Consider the following 10,000-nt stretch of genomic DNA (forward strand, 5'->3'; position numbering starts at 1 on the left):
CTAAGGTACTATTATGAGGGTAATTAATCTAATAAAAATTCTAGCCAAATCTGCCTGAGAGACTACCACGATGCTCCACATAAAACCACTCATATTATGTTACCATGTACTGTGTGATCAGAAAATTGATGGTTGTATGACATATCTCAAACAATGAATCCATAGATGACATCTAACCATCCTGCTGACTACTTGCATGAAAATTCTGCTTGATAAGAGCTGACCTTTGACTCCCCGCAAGAACACTACAGGATGTAATATTACAGCAAGCCAACCATGATAAAGAACATCGAAATGACAACCGTCCAGACTTTTTCAGACCCTGTCTACGTTTTCCTACAAGCTCGAATAACGATGTATTTTTCGAAGATATTTGTGAAAGACAATAGAATTTGGTTCAGTATCAAACTATAAACATGTTTTGTTATTTTATAATATCTTTTAATAAATAGAACAAGAGAAGAACATTTGCAAATAGTTCTTTTTTCGTTACTACACCTTGTCACAAACTTAATTTTATTTCTTTAACTCACGGTGCAGCTGTTCTATCATCTAGAAATAGCTACCAAATCTCTTTCAAATAACATCATACCATTTAAAACAAGGAAAGAAAATATGAGCTTGTGTAGTCCTACATTTATGTCTCTAATAGAAGCTGTGATGATCATAAACGGAATGCTTTTGCACAAATGTCTGCTCGACTAGGGTTAACCCATATCTAAACAATTGTAACAACTTAATTATATCTAAAAGATTTTATGTTCTTTTGAGCGTTTTCAGCTATGATTATATGATTCATATGACATTAGTTCAAGACGTAGCAACAACAGCAATACTTTCGTATCTTCTTACCAGTATTATTATAATTATACAAATGTCAATGGTAAACCAATTTTAGAGACGCCATGTCCGTTGATTGAAGTATTTCTCTTGATTCAAAGTATCTCCAATAGAGCAAACATACGATATTACTCATTTTAGGAATGGTTATCCTCTATCTTTTTCGGTTCAGACATCGGGTATCTGAGATCACATTATCCAATGTATCTTTAGATTATTAAAGTTATGATTTAAGGAAAATTTGAATGTTACTTATAGCAAGTCGATAGATAAGTCGAGTCATTCTCATTTACTCAACACATAGTGTATGTGAATTTTAGTCTGTTGGGTTTAGGTAATAGAAAGTTATAATGCTGAAGGGCCTGCAGTTAGATTGATACCGTATTTCAGACAAGGTGGCTGCATTATAAGGCGCCTAATGAACAATTTGAAATATTTAAGGCGATTTACTATGCACCTTGTGAACATATAATAGCCTAAACTGTGAGTAAACAAGCCATCATACGAGTAAATACTTGAGCATAAATTACGAATATATGAATATATTAGAATCTCGTTATGCCCTAAGAGAGAGAGAGAGAGAGAGAGAGAGAGAGAGAGAGAGAGAGAGAGAGAGAGAGAGAGAGAATGAAAGGATCAACAACAATATTACAATTTCACACGTCTTCATGCATCTTAGAGCTAATTTAAAATGCGTTTAGATGCGTTCGGAATATAGAAATATGTTCATAGTCGGAGAGTGATATTGGTCTAATAAGAACTGAAGGCCAGAAATTAGAGAAAATAACATGTATAAGAATGTGAGGCTTCCAAATACATATAGTATATAATTTCCTATACATTATTAAACACTAATCTGTTATTTACACTAAGAAAATATTTGAAGTTGCAGCGATTCCCAGAGGAAAGTACACGTAATTAAGGAAGTGCAGAATTTTATCACAAAAGCAATAAGAATTTAAAATATGAAGTTATTGATAATACGAGGTCTCATTAATTTTTTAGACATAGTTTTTACCACATTAATATCTAAATTCATAAGTTCTACAGTGTTTTACGTGGATGTACACATACATAAGTACATACATACACATATACATAATATATGCATACATACGTACATGCATAAATGCATCCATGCATATATAAATGTGTGTGTGTATGTGTGTGTATATATATATGTATATGTATATGTATACAAACACACACACACGCAAACACACACACACACACACACACACACACACACACACACACACACACACACATATATATATGATAGAGTGCACAAGAAGGCACGACACGGTATTAAAGGTTCCTAGCGTGGCCACCAAACGTCATATAAGCTAGTCTGCGGAATTCAAGCTACATTGTAGCAATTATAAACACAGAAGACGTAACCGGTATTTTAAACTTTATAAAACATATTTTTTCAGTAAAGCAACCTCCATAATTACATAATGTTATAAGCCAGATGTCGCAATACAAATGATCACCTCTTCAGCGTTTCTCGGATTGGCTAGCGTGCAAAATTCAATCCACTTTATAGTATTAACGGTTTCAAATTTTGGCACAGGGCCAGCAGATATGAGGGGAGGGAAGTCTATTACATTGACCTCAGTACTTGATTGTTCCTTATTCTATTAACCTCGAATGGATGAAAGACAAATTCGACTTTGTCCACTGTTCGGTGTGCTAGCCTATCTAAGATTTGATGGCCAGCGTCTAACCTCGCTAGGAACCTTTACTTCTTACATATTTCTTAATGCATCACATTCGCCATCCTACCACATCTCCACGTTTTATACTCCTTCTGTGCTAGTTTCGGACATTCTGAAACTATGTGCAATTGTTTCTTCTCTTTCACCGCTCATCCTACACCTCCCGTCAGTATTTTCTTTTCTTTGCCACTGACTCGCCTGACGTTTCTCGTTCGCAATACTTGCTTCTGTGAAGCCATATTCATTTCTTCTTCTTCTTCTCCTCCTCCTCCTCCTCCTTCTTCTTCTTCTTCTTCTTCTTCTTCTTCTTCTTCTTCTTCTTCTTCTTCTTCTTCTTCTTCTTCTCCTCCTTCTCCTCCCCCTCCCCCTCCTTCTTATCATCATCATCATCATCATCATCCCCCTGCTGCTCCTGCTGCTGCTGCTGTTGCTGCTTCGCCTTCTCATCATCATCCCTCCTCCTCCTCCCCTCCTCCTCCCCTCCTCCTCCTCCTCCCCTCCTCCTCCTCCTCCTCCTCATTATTATTATTATTATTATTATTATTATTATTATTATTATTATTATTATTATTATTAATCTTACGATTATCTTTAATCTTATTTTCTTCATTCGATTACTTTCTATAATGCTGTCATTACTACTATCCTTAAAAATAATCATTATTCTCATCATTGTGTGTTAATTTACCTCGTTCTACATTCATTCTATTCGTATTACTATCTACTATTCTAATCATCTTCACTACTATCTTCATCACCACCATTATTCTCATTATTTATTTCTTGAATTATTTATTCACTCATTCATTCTGCAGTATTCAGCAATAATTTTTAATCCGTTGTTTTTGTTTACTCTATGTGTTTTTTTTATTATTGCTTTTTAATTTTGCATACATTTCTTGTTTTCATTTCCTATTCCGCAATCCTGTGTTTTTACATTTTACACTCCTTTCTTAGAATTTTTATTATTTCATAAGCTTTTCAAAATCTTCAAAATCTTTCCAAAATGTTTCAATGTTTTTCAGTATATAAAATTTTTTCTGTGGAGGGAAGGTGTTCCAATGTTCAAACTGTCCAATTACTGTCAATATCCGCTGCGAGAAGGACAGGAAATGGTGTCGCTAATGATGTACAAACATGTGCTATGGCAACAACAACTCTAGCATTTCTCTGATGGTGAATAGGAGTGGTCACTGCCTCCCAGACGTGTTTTTCCATAGATTTCCCTTCGGCAGAGCTACAGTCCTCAAACAAACGTAGACCGAGACAAAGCGCTTGGCCTCTTAAATCCTGCTAGGAGCTTATAGCTCTATGTTTGTCGGGTTAAGCAGTTGATGGATTCCGGGCGTCAACGTACGCGGGGAACATCAGCGTATCAGTAAAAATCGACTGGCTTGTCTTTCCGGAGGACTTTCTAGTCGGGTACCATGAATAATTCCAGAAATCTCTGACCTAACGATGCTGCCGGAGAACATTGCTAGTCCGAGATAAACTCTATAGTCATTGCAGTCCAATAGCCGCGCCTCACTGAGATGCGTGTAGTGGGACAAAACCGTATTCCATGCTCTCGTACAATGACTGGACATTGTGGAGTTGTGGATATTAGAAAAGTTATCAAATATAGGATGGATCTAGCTATCAACAAACTCCTTCGTTTATATCGCATTTTAATCGTGGAGTGAAGAGAGTGTTCCTCTATCATGTTGCTATATCGAAAGAAGTTGTGTGGTAGACGTGAGTAAAATTGCTGAGTAGATATCTTCATTTTCAGCCAAGCAGCTCATCGATTTTTCTACTTCCATGTGGAAAGAAAGGTGAGGATGGGTTTGGAGAGGGAGTGCCCCGAGGTAAATTTGTAAAATTGTAAGTGAATGTAGCAAAAATGACCCAAGCGAATGACACTTCTCAAAGCATGTGTATATAGCTTGTAAAGTACTACTGGTAAGCACGGTTGCTCGTGACTCAGGATCTATGGGGATCCTTGTTGGTGTCTGGATGGTACTTTTCCCAATCGTCGAATTTTGTTGCTATAATTATTTTGCTAGTTGTTATTGCTTTAATTTTTCATGTGTATTGTCCTAATTGTTTTCGTGGCTCTAGCCACTAATAAAGTATTATTATTATTATTATTATTATTATTATTATTATTATTATTATTATTATTATTATTATTATTATTGTTGTTGTTTTTTCTTTGTTATACGTTTTTTTGGAGCTCCTTAAGTATTGCATGCGTAGCGGGCTTACTACCTGTAGCTTACGGTACCATGCTATTCGTTATTTTCAGCTATTTGATACTTTTCTGATTATTCTTGCCGTGCCAAGGCGGCAAAACGTTTGTAACAGTTCTACTGAGCACTCTATTCCAGTTTCCTTCTTATTCTTTTTGATGCCTTCTGATACTGTTCCCAAGGACCCAACAATAATTGGCACTATCTTCACCTTTTTCATTTCCTATAGCCGGGCTATTTCATATTTAAGAGGGTTGTCTTTATCTATCTTTTCGCCTTCCTTCTTGACTATTCGTGGGTCAAAGGAGCATGCAACATCAACTATATAACATATGTGGTGCACTTTGTCCACCATCACAAGGTCCGGTCTGTTCTGCTCTAGAACCTGATCTGTTTGGATTGGGAAATCCCAGAGGATTTTGGTAGTCTCCGACTCCGGAAATCTGCGCCTTGCCAAATTCCTTTACAGCATAATATGTCAAATTCCTTTCCAGATATATTTTTATCAGTAGAAACACTTACATCTATTAGTGTGTAAGTATAAATATTCTCTGTCTTTAATGACTAGTCGATTAGCCTGAATCATTCTGTCGGTGTTGACTGGAAAGAGACAGAGGATAGTGACATTTTTACGTTCAACAACTGACTCAGGATGATGTTCATACCAGTAAGTAGGAGGGCATATTTTCCAATGTAAATACTCTTCTACTCTATCGTGGCGATTTTTGTATTTGTTTGGTGTCAGCAAAGGACATCCCGAGACGCAATTTATTGCAGAATCTGCATTTTGGGTTAGAACCGTTTTGAAGAACGTTAACCTGGTAGTTTTTGGCAATCAAGCTTTGATCTTGTGCCGCCAATATGAAACCTTCAGTCTCTGATTTCAGTTCTGAGCTTCTCTACCACTGATGGGCTACTGCTTAGTCTACATCAGTATTTCGGTTTCAAAGCATATACGGTCCATACAGAGGCCTCTGTCTCCACGGCTCCTCAATTTGTTTCTGCGCGTTCATCTTTGCAGTCTGTTTGACCCGTTTTGCTTTTTCCGTGGCAGTGGTTTCTGGTTCTTCATTTAATTCAGGATTAATGCCAACTTCCCTTCCGAATTTGCAAGCTACCTTGACAATGGAATGGGATTTCCTGCTGCTTTCGTGTTTGCCCTCAAGCCGCAGCATTCAGTACTTTGAATAAGATAAGTACTTGTTCATTCTTATTTGGATGGAATGATCCACATCTAGTTAGCAACTTCCTTATCTTTCTGTCTAAGCTGTTTAGTTCGTCTATTGTTCATACGATTACCCCTGCTTCATATCTAAGGATTGAAACTGCCCAGGTGTTGATAGCTTCAATCTTATTCTGTCCATTTAATTTCGACTTAAGGATCAGTCTCAGCCATTTCTTTCTCCATCAATTTATCCATTTCTCAAATCCCCAAGTACTTACAGCCCGTCTCTTCTATCTGCTTCATAACCTCTCCCGACGATATCGATAGCCAGTCTATACATTTGATTTTGCCTCTCTTCAAGACTAACACACCACACTTTCTCAGTTCGAACTCCATTCTGATACCAGCACGGAAAGTATATCATCATCATCATCATCATCAACCCATCACCACCACTACCACCACCACCATCATCATTATCATCATCATCATTATTATTAGTTATAATAATAATAATAATAATAATAATAATAATAATAATAATAATAATAATAATAATAAACCCAAGGCGCACAGAGTTGCGCTCGGTAGTGAAGTGAAAGCACGTTATAAAAATAAAACTACTGAACAATAATAATAATAATAATAATAATAATAATAATAATGGCAACAATAATAATAATGATTATGATAATACTGAGAGAGCAGTGCATGCCATCAAAATGACACTTCAGAAAAATATACGAAGCCCAGTACAGCCATCATGACTACCTGTCTGATAAACGTATATCAGGCACATGCATCACAACCATATGTGCGGAACATGGTAATCGCATATCAAGATAAACAGTGCATAACCTTGCAGGTAGGGCCTAGTTAGTATTTTCTTCAAGTCGAGTAGCGTATCCCACTCAAAAGGTCCCCTGTCTAAGGATGTCTCCAAAGGTGAATTATCCAAATCTTACAGAATTCCTCTCAACATATGGCTATTATACTCCCCCACAACTTGCTCATGATGAGGGATGCACATATCGTAAGTTACTAAGGGAATGCTCAAGTGGTTAAGGTCAAACAACTGACAAGCAAATCTGTAGTATTGAGCAGAATATTTGTTGTAGCCCATATTTAATACCAAGTCAATATAATGTGCATGATAACACTTCCAATCAATTAAAATCAGAAGCCATGAGAGCCACTGTCTGGTACTGCATCAAGGTATTTATGATACTGATAATAATAATAATAATAATAATAATAATAATAATAATAATAATAATAATAATAATAATAATAAACATTATTATTTAATTTATTTTGTCTGGAAAATTATATTTTTGCTGGGTATCTTATTTGCCCAGTTCATTTTATTAACCCCTCAGGCAAAACGCCATGTCCATGTCAAGGCCAATGTTTTTAGAATATCAGTCTTATATAAACATTTAAATAATTATGTATCTATTCAGGTTATACGCATCTGTGTATGAGAATTGGTGCAGGGCCTTATTACTGATCGTAATATAAGAATAATATTTGTTGTCCATGATGAATATCTTGCGCAAAGTTTCGCAAACATAAACTTCTCAAAATAATGTTAGTATGATGAAATTGTCCTCGCAGATAAAATTGCGCTTTTGTAGACAGAGCAGATGTAATCAACGTTCATGAAGGAGATGAAGGAGAAGAAGAACGTTTTGCGTAGGGTGGAAATAGTCAACAACAGTAATGGCAAGAGGGAAGGAAAATGCCATGTGATTCGTTAGTCTTATATTGAATGCTTTATTGACTTGTCGGTGAGTTTACTACATCGACTCACAGCTTCTACAAAATTACATTATATCGGGAAAAATTTATCCTATGTTCTGAGAATTAAATTTTCAACTAAGATTATGCATTGATAAAATTTATTATATTTGTATGTGCATGCGAGTGTACACGTGTGTGAGTGTGTATTATCGGCAGATAGTTGGCAATGCATATGAAGCCTGAAGAACATTGTTGTGTATTAGAGGTTTCGACACTTTGTGCTCCGATTTCAAATATTACCGAGATCAACTTTGCCAATTCTGTACTGAAACAATTTCTTCTTTTTCCCCTCAGACTCTCTCTCTTTCGTTCTCTTTCTCTCTCTCTTTCCTCTCACTCTCTCACTCTGGAAGAAATTATTTGTGCTCATTTATGGAGGCAGATGTATTTCACCCGGTCTAAAATTTATATAAGCGCACCACATGTGACTCCATGAATTGAAGTATACAATGAAAGGTCAGGCATATTTGTTTACTTGTTTGTTTGCATGTATGTATGTATGCATGTATGTATGTATGTTTGTATGTATGTATGTATGTATGTATGTATGTATAACTATATATTTATATATAGCCAATTCAAATAAACAGTCGATTAAAATAAACGAATAATATTAACGGTCAACAAGATGACATGTACAAGAAATGTATTAGCTTGACGCCCAGTGAAAAGAGAGAGAGTTTTACGTTTCAAGCAAAGCTCTTCGTCGAAAAGGAGAAATGGATAAGCCTAGATAAGGAAAAGAAATCGCCAACAGCACGTGTGTAAATACTAGTTATCAGTGTATATGTAAGAAAGATTTCTGCATGTATACACACACACACACACACACACACACACACACACACACACACACACACACACACACATATATAGTTGAAATTTAGAGAAAAACAAAAGACGAAGACAGGTGCATGAACAACCAGCAGGTGTATTAGTTTGGCGCTTGAGAAAGCAACAAAGTCTTTTACGTTTCGAGCCTTTGCTCTTCAACAGAAAGGAATATTAAGAAGTAAAGACAGAGAGAATAAAAATACTTATATATCATTATCATTGTTTAAAGTCCGTTTTCCATGCTGGCATATGTTGGTCAGTTTGAGCGCAGCTATTAAGAACAGGGGCCGCACCAGGCTCCATTGTCTATTTTGGCATTCTTTGTATGGCTAGACGCCGTTCCCAACGCCAACTATTACACATAGTGTACTGGGTTCTGTTTATGTGGAACCAGCACCAGTACTTTTAACGTGACACCAGCACCGATATCAATTCTGCTGATAGGCAGGTCTTGTTGAGTACAGCAGTACGCTCGGGAACGTTCCTTAGTCATCTCCTACATATGACACAGTTTCTTGAGATCGGCCTTCAGTATTTCGTCCCATGTCTTCTTGGGTCTTCCTCTTCTACAAGTTTCACCAACTTTAAGTGATCGGTGCTTTTGTATGCAACTGTCTACATCGATACACATTGCATGACCAAGCCAGTGCAGTCTTCCCTCTGGCACATTGTATCTAATTCCTCTTATGCCCAACTTTTCTCCTCAAACCACCTGCGCTCTGTCGCACATGTACACTTACATTGCACATCTAACGGAGTATACTTGTTTCATTCCCTTCTAGTCCTTGCATTTCTTCTGCATTCAAGGCCCACGTCTCACCTCTGTCATTGCTGTTCGTATAAACGCATCTTACAATCTTCTTTTCACTCGCAGAGAGACCTTTGGTTTTCAACAAAAGCAAGAGCCTTCTGGCCTTTTGAATATATATATATATATATATATGTGTGTGTGTGTGTGTGTGTGTGTGTGTTTGTGTGTGTGTGTGTGTGTGTGTGTGTGTGTCTGTCTGTGTTTGTGTGTTTGTGTGTGTGCGTATGTGCGTACCCACACACACATATATATACACATATACATACATATATGCATTACGTACTTATATTTACGTCCACGCACACACAAACACACACACTACGAACACACACACACACACACGTACATTCACACACAAATGAATACTTCTGTAGGGAAGGTCGTCGTTTGTGTGTCTTTCTCTGTTTCCAAATTGAAATCTTTTGTTCCTGTCCTGAAGTTTAAAAAAACATCTTTCTCATAACATTGTCTATAGACTAACTAATCTTTTGAAGAAAAGCCAGTATGGTGCCAAGAATAGTCACATATGCTTTATAAATCTAGACAACTTATTAACAGAAATAAGATTTCGCATTGCTTCTCTATAGGTAGCAGA

The sequence above is a fragment of the Octopus bimaculoides genome, chromosome 1 (genome assembly GCF_046866305.1).
Source record: "Octopus bimaculoides isolate indiv1 chromosome 1, ASM4686630v1, whole genome shotgun sequence".
In the NCBI taxonomy this organism is placed as follows: domain Eukaryota; kingdom Metazoa; phylum Mollusca; class Cephalopoda; order Octopoda; family Octopodidae; genus Octopus; species Octopus bimaculoides.